The 25,737-nt window shown below is 34.4% G+C and overlaps 1 protein-coding gene across 10 annotated transcripts in view; it reads left to right on the forward strand.

Moving 5' to 3' along the window:
• tnca (tenascin Ca) overlaps window positions 1–25,737 on the forward strand; it is a 107,240-nt gene that overhangs the window by 8,613 nt on the left and 72,890 nt on the right. For 9 of the 10 annotated variants that reach the window (XM_089130619.1, XM_089130621.1, XM_089130624.1 and 6 more), the window contains exon 2: window positions 24,237–24,412. The gene's annotated coding sequence lies outside the window, so the exon portion shown is untranslated. Of the gene's footprint in view, window positions 1–24,130; window positions 24,413–25,737 lie in introns of those variants that run through there. The other variant, XM_089130620.1, reaches the window with a different exon arrangement.

Consider the following 25,737-nt stretch of genomic DNA (forward strand, 5'->3'; position numbering starts at 1 on the left):
TGCTGTTTGCTTTCGGTGCATTTCATACATCACAGCATTGATCACTCTTCTGTTTTCATAAATATTTATGCTGACAACAGTGCAGTGCTTTCTGTCAAGGCTTTACTCACTGAAGAGGTATGCAAATGACAGTCTAATCTAAATATAAAACCGATGTCTTTTGTCTGATAAACAGTTTTTGGAGCTGTTTGTCTTACAGGGAGATGCTTCCAAAGAAAATGCAATGCTTACTGATCCAATAATCAAACCGACAGAGATTAAATGGTTTTTACCCATAAAGAGTTTCTCTTTCCCTTTCGAGGGATCTCAATGACGCTTTGGGAATGCCTGAAGCATCTATGTCAACTAGTCCAATGGAAAGAATGAACAATTCTGAGTGAATTAGACTTTAGGCTGACATTTGATGGATGTAGAAACTACATGAAAATGTTTTTTTCATAATCATTTGAAACAATTTGGATTACTTTGTCTTAAAGACTAATTCTTAAATGACAAAATTATATTTATTGACAGTTAAAATTGACTAAAATGAACCTGCATTTAAAAAATATATATTTTTAAATGTAATTAAAGCTGCAAGCAGCATTTAGCGGTGTTCAAGCAGTTCAAGCATTTAACCACTGAGATCATAGATGGAATAGACCATGTTTTAGCATGATTTACCAGTGCGATTTTCATTATTTACTATGTTCCAGTATGATTTACCATGATTCTAGCATGATTTACCATAGTTTTGTGCTTGAACACCTAATAAGAATCAATGAGACGTTTTTGACGATTATAGCGCCACCAAATGCAAAATTTCAACTTTTTTTTCGATAATTATTGATTCGACATAACTTTTTTTTTTTTTTGCCTTAAATGCAAATCCGAGATATACATTTTGTCCGTCTTGAGCCAGGGAATACAGTAATGTAAAAAACCTTGAAGCTAAGTCAAACGGTCTAGGAGTTGTGAGCAATTTAGTACTTTTGGTTGCTGTAGCGCCACCTATGGGCCAATCGGGCTCATACTCTGATAGAATCTCCTCAATTTGAGGCCCTACCATCTGGCTGAGTTTCAAGTCTCTAGGCCTTACGGTTTGGCCTGCACGATGCGTTTTAGGGGATTTTTTTTTCTTTCTAGCAAATACAATAGGTTTTCAGCCCTTCGTGCTTGAACACCTAATAATCAAACATTTAACTGAATTGAAATGTATCCCTAATGGCTGTATTTTTCCATTTTGATGTGCTGCTGTAGTTTACATTGACAGGATCCCATCGAAGCAGTTTGAACTCTAAAGGCGGTTTGGATCCTCACGAAGGTGCAATGTAGGAAACTCTTAGGATGCATATGCAAAATGATTCAAATGTGCAGGTTAATGTTTTCTCCAAGATGAGTTTGGCAAGTTGGTAAAAATGAATCTCTAATCTCACTCTGTTCCTGGAAACTTACTGCTGGCAAGAGAGAGTTTTGTTTTGCTTAGCTTCTGGATGTGCTGCAATCAATTTCTATGGAAGCTTGTTTCCGCCATTGAATAAAAAAAATAATAACAATTGCGACTTTTTATCTCCCAATTATGTGTTATAAAGTCAGAATTGCATGATATAAAGTCACAATTCTGAGAAAAAATATACAGAAGTGCGACTATTTATCTCACAATTCTGACTTTTTTTGTCACAATTGCGAGTTTACATCTCGCAATTCTGACTTTATAACACATAATTTCGAGTTTATATGTCGAAATTCTGACATCTTTTCTCAGAATTGTGAAATATAAACTTGCAATTGCGACTTATCAGGCCAATTCTAAGGGGAAAAAAAGACTTCACTTTTTTCCGCCTCAGAGTAGTTTAAATCTCACAATTCTGATTTTATATAATGAAATTCTGACTTTATATCACGCAATTGCGCCTTTATATCACGCAATTATGACTTTATATCACACAATTATGACTTTATAACTCGTAATTTTGACTTTATATCAATCAATTCTGACTTTATATTTCGCAATTGCGACTTTATATCACGCATTTATGACTTTATATCTCGCAATTCTGACTTTATATCTCGCAATTCTGACTTTATATAACGCAATTGCGCCTTTATATCTCGCAATTCTGACTTTATATCACGCAATTCTGACTTTATAACACGCAATTCTGACTTTATAACACGCAATTGAGACTTTATATCACGCAATTCTGACTTTATATCTCGCAATTATGACTTTATATCACGCAATTGCGCCTTTATATCACGCAATTCTGACTATATCTCGCAATTATGACTTTATATCACGCAATTCTGACTTTATATCTCGCAATTCTGACTTTATATCTCGCAATTCTGACTTTATATCACGCAATTCTGACTTTATATCTCGCAATTATGACTTTATATCACGCAATTCTGACTTTATATCACGCAATTCTGACTTTATGTCACGCATTTATGACTTTATATCTCGCAATTCTGACTTTATATCTCGCAATTCTGACTTTATATCTCGCAATTCTGACTTTATATCTCGCAATTCTGACTTTATATCACGCAATTCTGACTTTATATCTCGCAATTCTGACTTTATATCTCGCAATTCTGACTTTATATCTCGCAATTATGACTTTATATCACGCATTTATGACTTTATATCTCGCAATTCTGACTTTATATCACGCAATTATGACTTTATATATCGCAATTCTGACTTTATATCTTGCAATTATGACTTTATATCACGCATTTATGACTTTATATCTCGCAATTCTGACTTTATATCACGCAATTATGACTTTATATCACGCAATTCTGACTTTATATCTCGCAATTCTGACTTTATATCACGCAATTCTGACTTTATATCACGCAATTATGACTTTATATCACGCATTTATGACTTTATATCACGCAATTCTGACTTTATATCTCGCAATTCTGACTTTATATCTCGCAATTCTGACTTTATATCTCGCAATGACTTTATATCACGCATTTATGACTTTATATCTCGCAATTCTGACTTTATATCACGCAATTATGACTTTATATATCGCAATTCTGACTTTATATCTTGCAATTATGACTTTATATCACGCATTTATGACTTTATATCTCGCAATTCTGACTTTATATCACGCAATTATGACTTTATATATCGCAATTCTGACTTTATATCACGCAATTGCGCCTTTATATCACGCAATTCTGACTTTATATCTCGCAATTCTGACTTTATATCAGGCAATTCTGACTTTATATCTCGCAATTTTGACTTTATATCTCGCAATTATGACTTTATATCACGCAATTCTGACTTTATATCTCGCAATTCTGACTTTATATATCGCAATTCTGACTTTATATCACGCAATTATGACTTTATATCTCGCAATTCTGACTTTATATCTCGCAATTATGACTTTATATCTCGCAATTCTGACTTTATATCTCGCAATTCTGACTTTATATCTCACAATTCTGACTTTATATCTCGCAATTCTGACTATATCTCGCAATTCTGACTTTATATCTCGCAATTCTGACTTTATATCTCGCAATTCTGACTTTATATCTCGCAATTATGACTTTATATCACGCATTTATGACTTTATATCTCGCAATTCTGACTTTATATCACGCAATTATGACTTTATATCACGCAATTATGACTTTATATCACGCAATTCTGACTTTATATCTCGCAATTCTGACTTTATATCTCACAATTCTGACTTTATATCTCGCAATTCTGACTATATCTCGCAATTCTGACTTTATATCTCGCAATTCTGACTTTATATCTCGCAATTCTGACTTTATATCTCGCAATTCTGACTTTATATCTCGCAATTATGACTTTATATCACGCATTTATGACTTTATATCTCGCAATTATGACTTTGTATCACGCAATTATGACTTTATATCACGCAATTCTGACTTTATATCACGCAATTCTGACTTTATATCTCGCAATTCTGACTTTATATCTCGCAATTCTGACTTTATATCTCGCAATTCTGACTTTATATCTCGCAATTATGACTTTATATCACGCAATTATGACTTTATATCACGCAATTGCGCCTTTATATCACGCAATTCTGACTTTATATCGCGCATTTATGACTTTATATCTCGCAATTATGACTTTATATCACGCAATTCTGACTTTATATCACGCAATTGCGCCTTTATATCACGCAATTCTGACTTTATATCACGCAATTCTGACTATATCACGCAATTGCGCCTTTATATCACGCAATTCTGACTTTATATCTCGCAATTCTGACTTTATATCTCGCAATTCTGACTTTATATCTCGCAATTATGACTTTATATCGCGCATTTATGACTTTATATCTCGCAATTATGACTTTATATCACGCATTTATGACTTTATATCTCGCAATTCTGACTTTATATCACGCAATTATGACTTTATATCGCGCATTTATGACTTTATATCTCGCAATTATGACTTTATATCGCGCATTTATGACTTTATATCGCGCATTTATGACTTTATATCTCGCAATTATGACTTTATATCGCGCATTTATGACTTTATATCTCGCAATTATGACTTTATATCTCGCAATTCTGACTTTATATCTCGCAATGACTTTATATCACGCAATTATGACTTTATATATCGCAATTCTGACTTTATATCACGCAATTGCGCCTTTATATCACGCAATTCTGACTTTATATCTCGCAATTCTGACTTTATATCAGGCAATTCTGACTTTATATCTCGCAATTTTGACTTTATATCTCGCAATTATGACTTTATATCACGCAATTCTGACTTTATATCTCGCAATTCTGACTTTATATATCGCAATTCTGACTTTATATCACGCAATTATGACTTTATATCTCGCAATTCTGACTTTATATCTCGCAATTATGACTTTATATCTCGCAATTCTGACTTTATATCTCGCAATTCTGACTTTATATCTCACAATTCTGACTTTATATCTCGCAATTCTGACTATATCTCGCAATTCTGACTTTATATCTCGCAATTCTGACTTTATATCTCGCAATTCTGACTTTATATCTCGCAATTATGACTTTATATCACGCATTTATGACTTTATATCTCGCAATTCTGACTTTATATCACGCAATTATGACTTTATATCACGCAATTATGACTTTATATCACGCAATTCTGACTTTATATCTCGCAATTCTGACTTTATATCTCACAATTCTGACTTTATATCTCGCAATTCTGACTATATCTCGCAATTCTGACTTTATATCTCGCAATTCTGACTTTATATCTCGCAATTCTGACTTTATATCTCGCAATTCTGACTTTATATCTCGCAATTATGACTTTATATCACGCATTTATGACTTTATATCTCGCAATTATGACTTTATATCACGCATTTATGACTTTATATCTCGCAATTCTGACTTTATATCTCGCAATTCTGACTTTATATAACGCAATTGCGCCTTTATATCTCGCAATTCTGACTTTATATCACGCAATTCTGACTTTATAACACGCAATTCTGACTTTATAACACGCAATTGAGACTTTATATCTCGCAATTCTGACTTTATATCTCGCAATTCTGACTTTATATCACGCAATTCTGACTTTATATCTCGCAATTCTGACTTTATATCTCGCAATTCTGACTTTATATCTCGCAATTATGACTTTATATCACGCATTTATGACTTTATATCTCGCAATTCTGACTTTATATCACGCAATTATGACTTTATATATCGCAATTCTGACTTTATATCTTGCAATTATGACTTTATATCACGCATTTATGACTTTATATCTCGCAATTCTGACTTTATATCACGCAATTATGACTTTATATCACGCAATTCTGACTTTATATCTCGCAATTCTGACTTTATATCACGCAATTCTGACTTTATATCACGCAATTATGACTTTATATCACGCATTTATGACTTTATATCACGCAATTCTGACTTTATATCTCGCAATTCTGACTTTATATCTCGCAATTCTGACTTTATATCTCGCAATGACTTTATATCACGCATTTATGACTTTATATCTCGCAATTCTGACTTTATATCACGCAATTATGACTTTATATATCGCAATTCTGACTTTATATCTTGCAATTATGACTTTATATCACGCATTTATGACTTTATATCTCGCAATTCTGACTTTATATCACGCAATTATGACTTTATATATCGCAATTCTGACTTTATATCACGCAATTGCGCCTTTATATCACGCAATTCTGACTTTATATCTCGCAATTCTGACTTTATATCAGGCAATTCTGACTTTATATCTCGCAATTTTGACTTTATATCTCGCAATTATGACTTTATATCACGCAATTCTGACTTTATATCTCGCAATTCTGACTTTATATATCGCAATTCTGACTTTATATCACGCAATTATGACTTTATATCTCGCAATTCTGACTTTATATCTCGCAATTATGACTTTATATCTCGCAATTCTGACTTTATATCTCGCAATTCTGACTTTATATCTCACAATTCTGACTTTATATCTCGCAATTCTGACTATATCTCGCAATTCTGACTTTATATCTCGCAATTCTGACTTTATATCTCGCAATTCTGACTTTATATCTCGCAATTATGACTTTATATCACGCATTTATGACTTTATATCTCGCAATTCTGACTTTATATCACGCAATTATGACTTTATATCACGCAATTATGACTTTATATCACGCAATTCTGACTTTATATCTCGCAATTCTGACTTTATATCTCACAATTCTGACTTTATATCTCGCAATTCTGACTATATCTCGCAATTCTGACTTTATATCTCGCAATTCTGACTTTATATCTCGCAATTCTGACTTTATATCTCGCAATTCTGACTTTATATCTCGCAATTATGACTTTATATCACGCATTTATGACTTTATATCTCGCAATTATGACTTTGTATCACGCAATTATGACTTTATATCACGCAATTCTGACTTTATATCACGCAATTCTGACTTTATATCTCGCAATTCTGACTTTATATCTCGCAATTCTGACTTTATATCTCGCAATTCTGACTTTATATCTCGCAATTATGACTTTATATCACGCAATTATGACTTTATATCACGCAATTGCGCCTTTATATCACGCAATTCTGACTTTATATCGCGCATTTATGACTTTATATCTCGCAATTATGACTTTATATCACGCAATTCTGACTTTATATCACGCAATTGCGCCTTTATATCACGCAATTCTGACTTTATATCACGCAATTCTGACTATATCACGCAATTGCGCCTTTATATCACGCAATTCTGACTTTATATCTCGCAATTCTGACTTTATATCTCGCAATTCTGACTTTATATCTCGCAATTATGACTTTATATCGCGCATTTATGACTTTATATCTCGCAATTATGACTTTATATCACGCATTTATGACTTTATATCTCGCAATTCTGACTTTATATCACGCAATTATGACTTTATATCGCGCATTTATGACTTTATATCTCGCAATTATGACTTTATATCGCGCATTTATGACTTTATATCGCGCATTTATGACTTTATATCTCGCAATTATGACTTTATATCGCGCATTTATGACTTTATATCTCGCAATTATGACTTTATATCTCGCAATTCTGACTTTATATCTCGCAATGACTTTATATCACGCAATTATGACTTTATATATCGCAATTCTGACTTTATATCACGCAATTGCGCCTTTATATCACGCAATTCTGACTTTATATCTCGCAATTCTGACTTTATATCAGGCAATTCTGACTTTATATCTCGCAATTTTGACTTTATATCTCGCAATTATGACTTTATATCACGCAATTCTGACTTTATATCTCGCAATTCTGACTTTATATATCGCAATTCTGACTTTATATCACGCAATTATGACTTTATATCTCGCAATTCTGACTTTATATCTCGCAATTATGACTTTATATCTCGCAATTCTGACTTTATATCTCGCAATTCTGACTTTATATCTCACAATTCTGACTTTATATCTCGCAATTCTGACTATATCTCGCAATTCTGACTTTATATCTCGCAATTCTGACTTTATATCTCGCAATTCTGACTTTATATCTCGCAATTATGACTTTATATCACGCATTTATGACTTTATATCTCGCAATTCTGACTTTATATCACGCAATTATGACTTTATATCACGCAATTATGACTTTATATCACGCAATTCTGACTTTATATCTCGCAATTCTGACTTTATATCTCACAATTCTGACTTTATATCTCGCAATTCTGACTATATCTCGCAATTCTGACTTTATATCTCGCAATTCTGACTTTATATCTCGCAATTCTGACTTTATATCTCGCAATTCTGACTTTATATCTCGCAATTATGACTTTATATCACGCATTTATGACTTTATATCTCGCAATTATGACTTTGTATCACGCAATTATGACTTTATATCACGCAATTCTGACTTTATATCACGCAATTCTGACTTTATATCTCGCAATTCTGACTTTATATCTCGCAATTCTGACTTTATATCTCGCAATTCTGACTTTATATCTCGCAATTATGACTTTATATCACGCAATTATGACTTTATATCACGCAATTGCGCCTTTATATCACGCAATTCTGACTTTATATCGCGCATTTATGACTTTATATCTCGCAATTATGACTTTATATCTCGCAATTCTGACTTTATATCACGCAATTCTGACTATATCACGCAATTCTGACTTTATATCTCGCAATTCTGACTTTATATCACGCAATTCTGACTTTATATCACGCAATTGCGCCTTTATATCACGCAATTCTGACTTTATATCACGCAATTCTGACTATATCACGCAATTGCGCCTTTATATCACGCAATTCTGACTTTATATCTCGCAATTCTGACTTTATATCTCGCAATTCTGACTTTATATCTCGCAATTATGACTTTATATCGCGCATTTATGACTTTATATCTCGCAATTATGACTTTATATCACGCATTTATGACTTTATATCTCGCAATTCTGACTTTATATCACGCAATTATGACTTTATATCGCGCATTTATGACTTTATATCTCGCAATTATGACTTTATATCGCGCATTTATGACTTTATATCGCGCATTTATGACTTTATATCTCGCAATTATGACTTTATATCGCGCATTTATGACTTTATATCTCGCAATTATGACTTTATATCGCGCATTTATGACTTTATATCGCGCATTTATGACTTTATATCTCGCAATTATGACTTTATATCGCGCATTTATGACTTTATATCGCGCATTTATGACTTTATATCGCGCATTTATGACTTTATATCTCGCAATTATGACTTTATATCGCGCAATTCTGACTTTATATCACGCAATTGCGCCTTTATATCACGCAATTATGACTTTATATCGCGCATTTATGACTTTATATCCCGCATTTATGACTTTATATCTCGCAATTATGACTTTATATCGCGCATTTATGACTTTATATCTCGCAATTATGACTTTATATCGCGCATTTATGACTTTATATCGCGCATTTATGACTTTATATCTCGCAATTATGACTTTATATCGCGCATTTATGACTTTATATCGCGCATTTATGACTTTATATCTCGCATTTATGACTTTATATCTCGCAATTATGACTTTATATCACGCAATTCTGACTTTATATCACGCAATTGCGCCTTTATATCGCGCATTTATGACTTTATATCGCGCATTTATGACTTTATATCGCGCATTTATGACTTTATATCTCGCAATTATGACTTTATATCGCGCATTTATGACTTTATATCTCGCAATTATGACTTTATATCGCGCATTTATGACTTTATATCGCGCATTTATGACTTTATATCTCGCAATTATGACTTTATATCGCGCATTTATGACTTTATATCGCGCATTTATGACTTTATATCTCGCATTTATGACTTTATATCTCGCAATTATGACTTTATATCTCGCAATTCTGACTTTATATCTCGCAATTATGACTTTATATCACGCAATTATGACTTTATATCACGCAATTGCGCCTTTATATCACGCAATTCTGACTTTATATCGCGCATTTATGACTTTATATCTCGCAATTATGACTTTATATCACGCAATTCTGACTTTATATCACGCAATTGCGCCTTTATATCACGCAATTCTGACTTTATATCACGCAATTCTGACTATATCACGCAATTGCGCCTTTATATCACGCAATTCTGACTTTATATCTCGCAATTCTGACTTTATATCTCGCAATTCTGACTTTATATCTCGCAATTATGACTTTATATCGCGCATTTATGACTTTATATCTCGCAATTATGACTTTATATCACGCATTTATGACTTTATCTCGCAATTCTGACTTTATATCACGCAATTATGACTTTATATCGCGCATTTATGACTTTATATCTCGCAATTATGACTTTATATCGCGCATTTATGACTTTATATCGCGCATTTATGACTTTATATCTCGCAATTATGACTTTATATCGCGCATTTATGACTTTATATCTCGCAATTATGACTTTATATCGCGCATTTATGACTTTATATCGCGCATTTATGACTTTATATCTCGCAATTATGACTTTATATCGCGCATTTATGACTTTATATCTCGCAATTATGACTTTATATCGCGCATTTATGACTTTATATCGCGCATTTATGACTTTATATCTCGCAATTATGACTTTATATCGCGCATTTATGACTTTATATCGCGCATTTATGACTTTATATCGCGCATTTATGACTTTATATCTCGCAATTATGACTTTATATCGCGCAATTCTGACTTTATATCACGCAATTGCGCCTTTATATCACGCAATTATGACTTTATATCGCGCATTTATGACTTTATATCCCGCATTTATGACTTTATATCTCGCAATTATGACTTTATATCGCGCATTTATGACTTTATATCTCGCAATTATGACTTTATATCGCGCATTTATGACTTTATATCGCGCATTTATGACTTTATATCTCGCAATTATGACTTTATATCGCGCATTTATGACTTTATATCGCGCATTTATGACTTTATATCTCGCATTTATGACTTTATATCTCGCAATTATGACTTTATATCACGCAATTCTGACTTTATATCACGCAATTGCGCCTTTATATCGCGCATTTATGACTTTATATCGCGCATTTATGACTTTATATCGCGCATTTATGACTTTATATCTCGCAATTATGACTTTATATCGCGCATTTATGACTTTATATCGCGCATTTATGACTTTATATCTCGCAATTATGACTTTATATCGCGCATTTATGACTTTATATCTCGCAATTATGACTTTATATCGCGCAATTGCGCCTTTATATCGCGCATTTATGACTTTATATCTCGCAATTATGACTTTATATCGCGCATTTATGACTTTATATCTCGCAATTATGACTTTATATCGCGCATTTATGACTTTATATCGCGCATTTATGACTTTATATCTCGCAATTATGACTTTATATCGCGCATTTATGACTTTATATCGCGCATTTATGACTTTATATCGCGCATTTATGACTTTATATCTCGCAATTATGACTTTATATCGCGCAATTCTGACTTTATATCACGCAATTGCGCCTTTATATCACGCAATTATGACTTTATATCGCGCATTTATGACTTTATATCCCGCATTTATGACTTTATATCTCGCAATTATGACTTTATATCGCGCATTTATGACTTTATATCTCGCAATTATGACTTTATATCGCGCATTTATGACTTTATATCGCGCATTTATGACTTTATATCTCGCAATTATGACTTTATATCGCGCATTTATGACTTTATATCGCGCATTTATGACTTTATATCTCGCATTTATGACTTTATATCTCGCAATTATGACTTTATATCACGCAATTCTGACTTTATATCACGCAATTGCGCCTTTATATCGCGCATTTATGACTTTATATCGCGCATTTATGACTTTATATCGCGCATTTATGACTTTATATCTCGCAATTATGACTTTATATCGCGCATTTATGACTTTATATCTCGCAATTATGACTTTATATCGCGCATTTATGACTTTATATCGCGCATTTATGACTTTATATCTCGCAATTATGACTTTATATCGCGCATTTATGACTTTATATCGCGCATTTATGACTTTATATCTCGCATTTATGACTTTATATCTCGCAATTATGACTATATCTCGCAATTCTGACTTTATATCTCGCAATTCTGACTTTATATCACGCAATTGCGCCTTTATATCACGCAATTCTGACTTTATATCACGCAATTCTGACTATATCACGCAATTGCGCCTTTATATCACGCAATTCTGACTTTATATCTCGCAATTCTGACTTTATATCTCGCAATTCTGACTTTATATCTCGCAATTATGACTTTATATCGCGCATTTATGACTTTATATCTCGCAATTATGACTTTATATCACGCATTTATGACTTTATATCTCGCAATTTTGACTTTATATCACGCAATTATGACTTTATATCGCGCATTTATGACTTTATATCTCGCAATTATGACTTTATATCGCGCATTTATGACTTTATATCGCGCATTTATGACTTTATATCTCGCAATTATGACTTTATATCGCGCATTTATGACTTTATATCTCGCAATTATGACTTTATATCGCGCATTTATGACTTTATATCGCGCATTTATGACTTTATATCTCGCAATTATGACTTTATATCGCGCATTTATGACTTTATATCGCGCATTTATGACTTTATATCGCGCATTTATGACTTTATATCGCGCATTTATGACTTTATATCTCGCAATTCTGACTTTATATCTCGCAATTATGACTTTATATCGCGCATTTATGACTTTATATCTCGCAATTATGACTTTATATCGCGCATTTATGACTTTATATCGCGCATTTATGACTTTATATCTCGCAATTATGACTTTATATCACGCATTTATGACTTTATATCTCGCAATTGCGACTTTATATCACGCAATTCTGACTTTATATCTCACAATTGCGACTTTATATCACTCAATTATGACTTAACATCTCGCAATTCTGAGAAATAAAGTCAGAATTGTGAGATAAAAAGTCGCAATTACCTTTTTTATTTTCATTAAGAGTGGCGGATACAAGCTTCCATAAATTTCGGCCTATTCCATAAGTAAAAAAAAAATGCTAGTGATTTTTTTTTTTTTAGGTAAATAAGTTTGAGTGTAATTTTATCACTCAAAAACTAAGGTGCATACGCTCCGATCAATGAGGCCTATAATCAGTCTGTTCCAAAAAGAAATTCAAAACCTGGGCTAATGGATAGGAAACTTGACAGAAAGACTGAACCCAATATTTGGAGATATTATAGAATTTACAAGCAATATAAAAGACATGTGGGAACACTAACTAAGGTAGCTCAAGCATAAAACACAAGGGTTAAAATACCTTTTCCTATCTATTTGTTTTTACGGTAAATCAATGGATTGTTGGCTGCTTGTATTTGGAAGGACTAGCTTCAGCTGTAGTCCAGGGGCCACTGCTAGTTCCATTTAGGGTATTATGACAGACAAATCTCTAAGCTCGCTGTCATATGGGAATGACACAGAATGAATAGCCCTCTTACTGTAGCACATAAACCAGATGCTTCAGATGACTGAGTACTCTATCCTTGTATGACGAAAAAGGAGCATTTGAACCCCAGCAGTATCTATGACAATAATAATAGTGGACGCAGCTTGTCAGGGGCCTTTTGGGAACCGTGGATATTTTAGTGAAAAAAAATACTCATCACAGCCCTTGTGTGTCTTTCTCTGTTATGCAACCGGACCATCTTGCCTTCAAGAAGCTTCGTCGCTGTCTTTGGAAGAGATGTCCGAGAACTAGCCGTTCAATTCACTGAATGCTAAGCATCCAAATTAAGACTCAGATCTGCTGCCAAACAAACCGACCGGAATCTCCTCACATGTGTTTTTCCTGCTAGTATCATTAAATGACCCCAAAAAAGAAGTCAATTTCATTTTAAAAGGCTAGCTGATTGTTTATGGACATTACTAAAATATATAATAATAAATCCATCAACAGTCATCATGGTACTTTTTACAGTAGTTGCATTGTCTTTCCCTTTACACCAGAGCTTATTATAGATTCTACATTTTAGAACTGCTTTTGAAATATACTTTATTTTATAAATCGCTGATGTTTTAGTGGCTGAAATCCCTAGTTGCAATTTAATTGCATTCCTAAGCCTGGAAATGAAATTGTGCTTTTAATGCAATTAAAGCGATGAGTGGTTTGATTGATTTAAATAACGATAAACGACGCAAAAGATAGCCTTTTTGAGTTTATTATAGTGCTTTCTAAATACATCAAATCACTTCCTGTCCTCCATTTGCATTTCGCGCCATGGCAACGCAAGGCAAGTGGCGTGACGTCATATGAAAACAAGCTACTGGAACCACTGTGGCTCTTTTTGTGTAAATCATAAATTACTTGTGCCTCAGAACTGTAATCTTGTGTTCAGAGATGGTTGCCTGGTGTTTGGGCAAAATGGTACCCAATAATTTTGATGACAGATTTTTGTCTCAGACATTTTAAAAATGACCAAACCTACATTTGAGCTGCTGTGGGTCCGCTAGTTAGTCCAGTTATCCAAAGTCATGTGAGTTTTATTGCACTAAATGTATTGTTAAAAGCAATAGACAAGTACATGTAACTTGTTGCATAATGTAATGCATACAGTAAGACAAGTTTGACAAGAATCATCCTCTGCCACATCACCCAAAACATTTCTAAAGCATTTGTAATCATCAAAGAGTTCCTGTTTATGTTGTTTATGAGGTTATTCGGTATGTTGAACCTGAAGTCATTCTCAGGAACGTCTTGGGTGGTGGTGGTCATGCTGGTGTTATGGTGGTCCAGTCCAGCCCATGATGGCTGATTTAGGACTGCTGGACCACAGGTGGGATGGCGATGTACATTACAACGATAGGAATGTGTCAACCGGTGGAGATATTAAAAGTTTATATTTTATTTATTAAGTACTTCGTTATTTAAAAATTTAAAATATCAAATATATGCATTTATGTTTTACAGTCTTTCTGTCCTTGGAAAACGAACCAGGAATATTGATGACAAATATATGCCAGCGTTTTTAAATTGAATTTTCTTACAAAAATAACTATATAGTGATGTATATGATCCAGTAGTGTAAAATTACCCCCAGTTTAAAATACGATCTTGGTCATACCGCCCATCCCTACAATATCCAGTGTTTCAATCGAGTTCGGGAACCACTTGTGTTTGTATGGCGTCTACTACTCTTATTTTCCATTTACTCACAAATTCATAATTTTCTGAGTAATACATTTTCTAAGGAAGAATTGGTCAAGGGCACTGAGCTGTCAAAGTGCATCCATGATTCATCCACCCAAAAGCACATCCCTGTGAAATACATATGGCTTCCATGAATCCGTGTGACCTTCCCTTAGAGGTCAAGTGTATCTTTGCAGTCACGCTCATGTTTTTGTAATGTGTTAAGAGCTCAGTGAACTCTCAATTGTCCTTTTTCAATTTTTCAGCATTCAACAGACCTTGTATAATTTACCCCTCACTCTATGCGCCCCTTTCATACCCATCTCTCCATGGAGAAAACTCAAAACACCATAAATAAGTCATATTGTATATATTTCTTGAGTTTTATGATGTTTAAACAAAGAAAGACGTGCGGTTCACATGGTACAAGCCACATTTCTTGGTCTAGTTTGAAAGCTATAGTTAATTTCACATGGAGGAACTTAATCCCGTAGGAAATCTCTCATCTCAGCAATGAGATCACGGATGCTTTTACCAAAGACCTCAATAATGTCTCTCAAACTGTGCTCACTTTTACCAAGATACCAACCTAAAGGTCAGAGATCTCAATATGAACTCCAATAGTTCTCATAAAAGTTTGAATTGTTATTGTTGGAATAATAAATAAAATGACATTTTATTTAATTTGTTATGGTTGGAAACTGCGCCCCTTGTGGCGAAAAAAATGTACATATTGCGCCTTTAAACAGTCAACTACACACAAAATTAAGTCAAAATGCAGGTCTTGTGCAGTATTCACGTAAACACAGTCATTTATGTTTATGTGAATGTAAACAGTTGAGAAAGAAAACGCATGTTTAACAGTATACTGGATCTTAAAGTGAGTCTAACATAATTTTACTATAACAAAAGGTTAAAGTCCCTGTAAAGTCAAAATTAAGTATGTGTTCTGAGTTTGTCACACCACAGAAAAATGTGTTATTAGCCACCCAGCCAAATTTGAAGGATAAAAAAAGCCGGCAAGTACATAAAATAAGCTATCAAAATCTTGAAAAAATGAGCAGTTATCTCTGTTCTCAAACGCTGGGGGCGTGTCCGCTGGCTGCGCTGAAACCACGCCCACTAGTGGGAAAGCTGTCGATGGTGATATTAGGTGAAACTGCTTTCGCAACGGGAGGATGAACACTGAGGCGGGAGATAGTCGTTTCGGCCCCGTTCACCAGTAACAGCGGATCATCAGTGAATCCCAGTTGTCTCTGAGGAAAGTTTATAAAACTATCCTGTGTAAAATGATCACTATAGAGGCGGGTGCTGGCGTTGATCCTCAGAACTTCATCAAGGTTGGCTCTCTAAAAGCCTCTTCTTGATGTGATCGTTTTTAGGGAATTTAAATGAAGATACCGATCTGTTTTGTACATGATCGCATCCAGGTAGCCTCTGCATGTCCTTGTAGAAGGCATAGCTAGGTAGCAAACTGTAGGCTCAGCTGTAGTAACTAATAGGACGGTGAATGTGAATGTGCTCGGGGAGTGTTATTGTGTAGTAGTCATCAAATAGGGGCGTGTCCAGGAGCTCATGGGCTCCGGTGCGTCATCGAGCCCTGTTTTAGCCCCGCCCAAACAATCCGTAAAATTGCAACGGTGAAAAACTGTTTAACGGTCTAACTCCACATTTCAGTACTTCACAGTTCACAGCCTTTGTAATATGTTTTAGCAATACATATGTAACATTTATAATGTGTTTAGATAACTTTTTTGTAGAATTGCCTTTACAGGGACTTTAAATATAGATTTTTTTTTTTTATTGATTTACAATGAAATTTGGAAACTCATAAAAGGTTCTATCTATGAAGCGCCTAACAGGAACCTTTTCTTATAAGTGCATATTTTTCAGCTTAGCAGAATCATAATTTTTTCTAAATCCAAGCCTATTCAAGTCCAGTCCTGGTGTAACAGCAAATTTAGCATTTTAATGAACAATATTTTTCCATTTAAGCATATGTGTTTGGAGTAATAATAAACAAAAACACGTCATTTTAACTCTATTTTGGCTTTGTCAGTGTATCGAGCCAAATCGTTGTTACACCCTTGTTAAATGTTGTTTCTCAGTCAGTGGATCTGTTTTTGACTCTAACCTGAGCATCAGAGGGTGTGTTTGGATCTGTCAGTGGTCTCTGCCAGGCCGAGGGTGTCGAGCTGCTGGCACAATCGGAAGGAGCTGTGGCTGAAATCCCATATTTGTTCATGTTTAGAGAGGGTGACAGATCTGCTGAATGTCTGAGGAGTAACGTGTGTAAAACCCTTCATAGTCTTCCGTTCTAAGATACCCCACTTATGACCTCATTATAATCAACAGACTCATTTTATGTGCTTTTAATGGCAAAATAACCATCAAAATAGAGGATATTCTTGAATATTTTTTTGCGCCTGCTGATTCAGAATACAAGCGTGTGATGACACTGACATCATTCCCCATCATAAACTTTTTGATTACACTATTAAAAATCATTGATACATTCATAAACTTCTCAAATGACTTCTGTTTAGATAGATAGATAGATATATAGATAGATAGATAGATAGATAGATAGATAGATAGATAGATAGATAGATAGATAGATAGATAGATAGATAGATAGATAGACTGTAAAAAATATTTTCAAGATTTGTTATCACAACATATTTTCTTTTGTCAAATCAACTTTATAATAATTTATTTAGTTGAGATAACTTATTATTTTAAGTTTCTGATGGTTAAATTAATCTACTTCATTGTATTAACTCACTTTTTCCAGTTTAATCAACTTAAAATTTTAAGGCAACCCAGGTTACTTACTTTTTTAAGTTAAACCATCAATATTTTTTTACAGTGTACACTGTAAAAAATATTTTCAAGATTTGTTATCAAAACACATTTTCTTTTGTCAAATCAACTTTATAATAATTTATTTAGTTGAGATAACTTATTATTTTGAGTTTCTGATGATTAAATTAATCTCCTTCATTGTATTAACTCACTTTTTCCAGTTCAATAAACTTAAAATTTTAAGCCAACCCAGGTTACTTACTTTTTTAAGTTAAACCAACCAAAATTTTTTACAGTGTAGTAATCACAACATTTTGTCTTTTGTCAAATCAACTTAAATAATTTATTTAGTTCAGATAACATATAATTTTGAGTTTCTGATGGTTAAATTAATCTCCTTCATTGTATTAACTCACTTTTTCCAGTTCAATGAACTTAAAATTTTAAGGCAACCAGGTTACTTACTTTTTAAAGTTAAACAATCAATATTTTTTTTACAGTGTAGATAGATAGATTGATTGATTAATATCAGAATGATTTCTAAATTGTATTAATATTTCACCTTATTGTTTTCCTTCATCATATACCTGTCAATGCAGCCTTGGTGAGCATAAGAGACTTCTTTTAAAAACATAACTCTTCCAAACCTTAGTGTAGCCCCGTTATGGTTCAATTAAAAACTCCTTATCTTGCGTGCCACATGTGTTCTGTGATATGATCCCGGCATCAGGCCAGACTTCATAGTTGAAGCACATTTCATTGGGCTTAGTTTCTCATCTCACCCATCAATGAACCGTCCCGTTCCCCCCGGAGCTCCCCATGTCCGGACGATCAGTAGAAAACCGTGTCCATTGTGTCCAGATGGGCTCAACGGGTGCTTTCTGAACGCGTATTGTTGTGCTGATGCACTCATGATGAATCACTCTGATAAATATTTAGACTGCACCTAACTAAGCACATCTCTTTGCATTCCAGGATTAAGTTTTTTGCATTTTTATATCTGTAATTGTAATGTGATGTATTTCCAAATGAAATTGCAAGTTTTTATGCTTTATTGAAACAAAACAATTTTATTCTTTAGAATAGCATGCACTGATAAGTTTATGAATGCAGATTGAGTCACCTTTTTTTCTTCATGTTGACTTCAGCAGACAATTGTGGTTCTGTGTGTGTTCTGTAGCACATGTTGTGTTCCTGTGGTGGTTTCGTTGGAGTAATTCCATGTTTGTTTTAGCTTCTTTAGAAACGATGATATCTCCAGATGTTCAAGTGCTTCAGATCTGAAAGGTTAAGAATGGATGTGTTGTCGTGGATTGACTTGTCATGTCACCCTGTAGCCCAAGACTGTCCCCCATGGAAGCTAAGCAGGGCTGAGCCTGGTTAGTACCTGGATGGGAGACTCCTTAGTAAACCAGCAGGTTGCTGCTGGAAGAGTTGTTAGTGAGGCCAGCAGGGGGCGTTAACCCTGTGATCTGTGTGGGTCCTAACTCCCCAAAGACTATTCTACATTTAAGTTGTATAGGATATTCACTTCCTCATTCCCTTCCAGATCAATGATATTTTAGTATTTTTTATACCTCATTTATTAATGTTAGATTTTTTTTAATGTTAGATTTTTTTCAGCATTAATTTTTATTTATTTCAAGTTTTATTTTTCAAGTAAATTCTGAGTTTTTGTTTAATTAGCTTTAATAAAATTTGTATTAATTTTCTTTTATTTTAGTCAACTTTTTTCAGTTGATTTATTTCACTTATTTATGTTTTTCACTATATATATATATATATAATGTATGGTAATAAATCTATTAAAAATGTCAGCTTAATTTCAATTACTGAAAATGCTGAAAATATCTTTTAATAGTTTTAGCTTTACTTTACAATTAGACATTTATCCTTAATGGAAAAATAGGGTAATGCTGTTGTCATGAAGGTGTGGGCAATTTGGTTTTATTTGGTGAACATGACATAATCGGCAAACAATGGTAACAACAACACAATCCAGCCTTTATGACTTAGTGTTTGTATATAACGGGCTTGAATCATGGAAGAAAAATATGTAATTAAATCATGCTGGCCGGTGAACAATCTCACAAATATTAAAACATTTTCACAAATTTTCCATTACTTTTGTTTAAAGCATAAAAGCACAAAACTTATGAGGGAGAGAACTATTAAATATGTTAGTTCGACTTATAAAAAATAACATAAATGTTGCATGAAATGTAGCTAATTTTAACACATTTCTCTTGCTACCTCAAAACGATTAAAGATTTAAAAAGATTATTTAGATAATTTGACAATCATCTGTTTATTGTACCAAAGGGGTTCAAAAGAGGCTTTCATGACATAAGTTAAATTATAATAATGCAATTTTATTAATGCTCTTAAGGCATTTAAATGCATGCATTTAGATGATTTTATACAAAGTCAAAGGAAAATACAATTCCAGGTTTATTAGACAACTAGATTAGGAAACAAGCCAAAGAAGCGGAGAAATGCGTAGAAGAGATTTTTTGACTATTTAGTTGAGCTTCCAGTCCTTTTTGTGGAAAGTAAAGTGTCATTTAAACTGTAAATATTTTTAGCAAAACACTTCATGCGTGTCATCTGAATGGTTTTGACTGGAATCAGCACATCAAAATACCAGCTTGCGTTTAGACTGAGTCTTGAATGCCGTTAACGCTATAGCAAAATAACCAAAATGTCTGCCGCACACATACTGGCCCTCTGGGTATCTCCGAATGAGAAAAGATTTAGGGTTAGGCACACTTTCTGTAGAAATCGCACAATAGTTTATATCCTCTTGGCAGGGATTCCACCCAGATTGTCATTTAAGCGAAATGTAAGTACACTAGTGAAATGGAGAGGTTGATGTGATGATTGCAAACAGGTGGCTGATTGACCAGAAAGTAGAGGTTGTTGATGTTGTGTGTCAGTTATAATGTCCTTTTTAGTGGCATCTTAGGCTGCTGTTCAGACAAATATACAAAAGGACACATCTGAAGATTTAATCCGTTAAACATCATTTCCAACCTTTCTTTCTGCTAGAGCTGGAAGTGAAAGTGTTTCAAGTCTGCGGTTGATAATTAGTTCTACATCAGTCAATAAATCTGGCTTTCTGAACATGAAACATGCTTTTTTGTGTTTACTCATCTCGTCTGATATTCCTACAGTAGTCGTAACTGAGTTGTCCCTGCATGGCTAAAAACATTAGGGCAATATTCATTCATTCATTCATACATTCACTCATTCACTTAATCACTCACTCACTGACTCATTCACTTAATCACTCACTCACTGACTCATTCACTTACTCACTCACTCACTGACTCATTCACTTAATCACTCACTCACTGACTCATTCACTTAATCACTCACTCACTCAATCACTTATTCACTCACTCACTCACTCAATCAATCACTCACTCTCATTCACTCACTCATTCACTCACTCACTGACTCATTCACTCACTCACTGACTCATTCACTTACTCACTCACTCACTCACTCAATCCCTCACTCTCATTCACTCACTCACTGACTCATTCACTCAATCACTCACTTAATCTCTCACTCACTCACTCAATCCCTCACTCTCATTCACTCACTCACTGACTCATTCACTCAATCACTCACTTAATCTCTCACTCACTCACTCAATCCCTCACTCTCATTCACTCACTCACTGACTCATTCACTCAATCACTCACTTAATCTCTCACTCACTCACTCAATCCCTCACTCTCATTCACTCACTCATTCACTCACTCATTCACTCAATCACTCACTCACTCACTCACTCAATCCCTCACTCTCATTCACTCACTCACTCACTCATTCACTCACTCACTGACTCATTCACTCACTTATTCACTCACTCACTGACTCATTCACTCACTCATTCAATCCCTCACTCTCATTCACTCACTCACTGACTCATTCACTCACTCACTGACTCATTCACTCACTCACTCACTCACTCACTCAATCCCTCACTCTCATTCATTCACTCACTCACTGACTCATTCACTCATTCACTGACTCATTCACTCACTCATTCACTCACTCACTGACTCATTCACTCACTCAATCACTCACTTAATCACTCACTCAATCACTCACTCACTCACTCACTCAATCCCTCACTCTCATTCACTCACTCATTGACTCATTCACTCACTCACTGACTCATTCACTCACTCACTGACTCATTCACTCAATCACTCACTCACTCATTCACTCACTCACTCACTCACTGACTCATTCACTCACTCATTCATTCACTCACTCACTGACTCATTCACTCACTCATTCACTCACTCACTGACTCACTCACTCACTCACTCACTCACTCACTTTCTGGCTCATTCACTCACTCACTTACTGACTCACTCACTCATTCACTCACTCACTCACTCACTCACTCACTCATTCACTCACTTTCTGGCTCATTCACTCACTCACTCATTCACTCACTCACTTTCTGGCTCATTCACTCACTCATTCATTCACTCACTCACTGACTCATTCACTCATTCACTCACTCACTGACTCATTCACTCACTCACTCACTCACTTTCTGGCTCATTCACTCACTCACTTACTGACTCACTCACTCATTCACTCACTCACTCACTCACTCACTCATTCACTCACTTTCTGGCTCATTCACTCACTCACTCATTCACTCACTCACTTTCTGGCTCATTCACTCATTCATTCACTCACTCACTGACTCATTCACTCACTCATTCACTCATTCACTCATTCACTCACTCACTGACTCATTCACTCACTCACTCATTCACTCACTCACTTTCTGGCTCATTCACTCACTCACTCATTCACTCACTCATTCACTCACTCACTTTCTGGCTCATTCACTCATTCATTCACTCACTAATTCATTCATTTACTGGCTCATTCACACATTCACTGACTCACTCGCTCACTCACTCATTCACTCACTCACTCACTCATTCACTCACTCTTCCGCTAAAAATTAAGTAAAAACTTTAGTATTGTGAAATATTATATTGTCATTTATGTTGATGTGTAATTTATTTCTTATGATCAAAGCTGAATTTTCAGCATCATTACTCCAGTCTTCAGTGTCACATGATCCTTCAGAAATCAGTCTAATATGATGATTTGGTGCTCGAGAAACATTTTATTCAGGACTCTTGATGTGAACGTTGAGTGTTTTGTAGATTAGTTACGTTATAGGTATGTCAATATGTCATTGTTGTACAGTATTTGTAGTTATTTTGTTCCTTGTAATAATCTTGTCTTTTTATTTTGGATGTTTTGATTTTATGCAAAAGCCTAATCAGGGCCGCGGGCCGCAAACGAGCTTTACGCTAAATGCCCTATGCACACAGCATCGGTTGTCTAGTGTAACAATGCTTAGTGTTAAAATAAAAAATAAAATAAAAATGAATCGAGAGTTCAAAAGAGCAGCATTTATTGAAAGTGTAAATAATTTGTTAATTATAAATGGTCACTTATGATCAATTTACAGAATATTAATTTATTTATTAATTTATAATATTCATTTATTTGAGTTTCAGAATATTAATTTAATATACTTGAGTTGATGTTTTGTTATCTAATGTGATGTCGGATTCAGATTTTTTCAAGTGTGAAGTTTAAGAGTTTTTTTTTAGTCCATCCTCTTTATGTTTCTGTGCATACAGCATCTCCGTATTAAAATTGTAGAATTATTAAATATTCTCTTTGCTTTTATGTCTCTGTAGAATCTTATACCGCCGTTGAACTTGTACGTATAGGCGTATGTTCTCGCTCCAGGGAGAAGAGAGTATGGGTAATATATGCTGAGTGTGTAGGCATCTCAACACCTCAAAGCAGTAGGAGGGAAGAACAGGACGGGAAAGAGAGAGAGAGAGAGAGAACGTGTATGAGTTCGTGAAAAGGCTATTTAAGGGCAGTCCTTGCAATTCACAGCGCTCTGACTGAAGTCTCTCATATTAAAGAGGTGTAGTGCTTTCATCCTCTCTCTCTCTCTCCTTCTCACACACTTCAGCCCAGAGGCTCGGCGGGCAGAGGGGTGTGTGGGAAACATCACAGACGCTCTCAGATCTTCCAGCACGTGGAGACACGGAGACGGACAGAAGCTGGAGGTCTCGCATCTCGTCGCCGGGTCGGACTCGTGTCTTCTGCACCTCATTTACTCAGTGGACGCTTGATTCATCACCACAGGTATCTTTATCCTCTTCATCTGTCTTATCTTATGGATGCAGCGCTTTAGTCTTTTTTTGGATGTTGAACTTTCCATTCACTGCTACTGACCCAGAGGAGGTTTTCTCTTTCCTTGCTTGGGAGATTGTTGAGCTCTTAATTATTGACAACTTTGTCGGATTCAAATGAGTCAGCTGTTCGATTTCCATCTATATTGCAATTAACATATTGACTTGCATTGTAGACATTGATTTCTTGACAATTCAAGAGACATTAAACTGAGTCTCCTGCTTCTCTTATAATCTTATCACTTTCTTGGAGAAACAATTGAGACATTAAAGAGATCTTATTTGTTTTATTTTATTTCCATATGTGTTGGAACCTAAAGCATTGTATTTCTCAGAATTCTGTTGAAGTATCAACTTTGTCGATTATAAAATAGATGTAATGAGTCCATTGTTCTCATGCAGAGTTCATATTGAGATAAACATGCTGAGTTTTGATTGCAGATGTTGAATTCAAAATTAAATGAGAGAAATATTTCTCTCCATATACTGTAATCTCATTACCATCTTGGAGAAACAATTGAGACATTTAAGAGATCTCATTTTTATTTTCCTTTGAGTCTAAAGGAACATTTTATTTCTCAGAGGAGATTCATTTCTTTAATTTTTTTTAAGTATGAGCTCTGTTATTATCAGATTTGTCTTTTAAAAATCCCATTAAAAATAGATAGAAATGAGTCGGCTGTCATCATTCAGGGTTCATATTGAGAAACATATTGACTTTTGGTCTCGGATATTGATTTCTTGACAAGACTGAGGGCAGTATATGAAACATTCAGATTTTTGAAACCATGGGAGAAGCTGGAGACTCGTATCGATCTCCATCTAATTCCATAACTGTCTTGGAGAGACAATTGAGACATTAAAGAGATTTTTTTAGACCATACATTTTTTGAAAAGAGTTTTATTTCATGTTGGAACCTAAATGTTTCACAAAAGAGATTCAGTTGAGTTCTCGGTTATTTTGAAGTATCAACTTTGTCTCAGATGTTTCTCTTCAAATTCTTTTTGAAAAATGAAATGACAATTGAAAAATTGACAGTAGAATAGCAGTGCTTTAAAATAAATGTGGATAGGATACAACATTTGGTAATTATGGTATTTTATTTAGGCTTTATTTAGGCATTTTATCTGAATATACGTTCCTGGTCCAGTTGAGAATGTCTCATTAGTGCCCATCATTTAAAAAAAAAATGTATGCATGTATTAATTATTCTTTTTTATGTATTTTTAAATATGTACTGCACCTTTCTCCTCTCCTTCCTCTCTCTCTCTCTCTCT

The sequence above is a fragment of the Pimephales promelas genome, chromosome 4 (genome assembly GCF_988280905.1).
Source record: "Pimephales promelas chromosome 4, fPimPro1.hap1.1, whole genome shotgun sequence".
NCBI classification, from domain to species: Eukaryota; Metazoa; Chordata; class Actinopteri; order Cypriniformes; family Leuciscidae; genus Pimephales; species Pimephales promelas.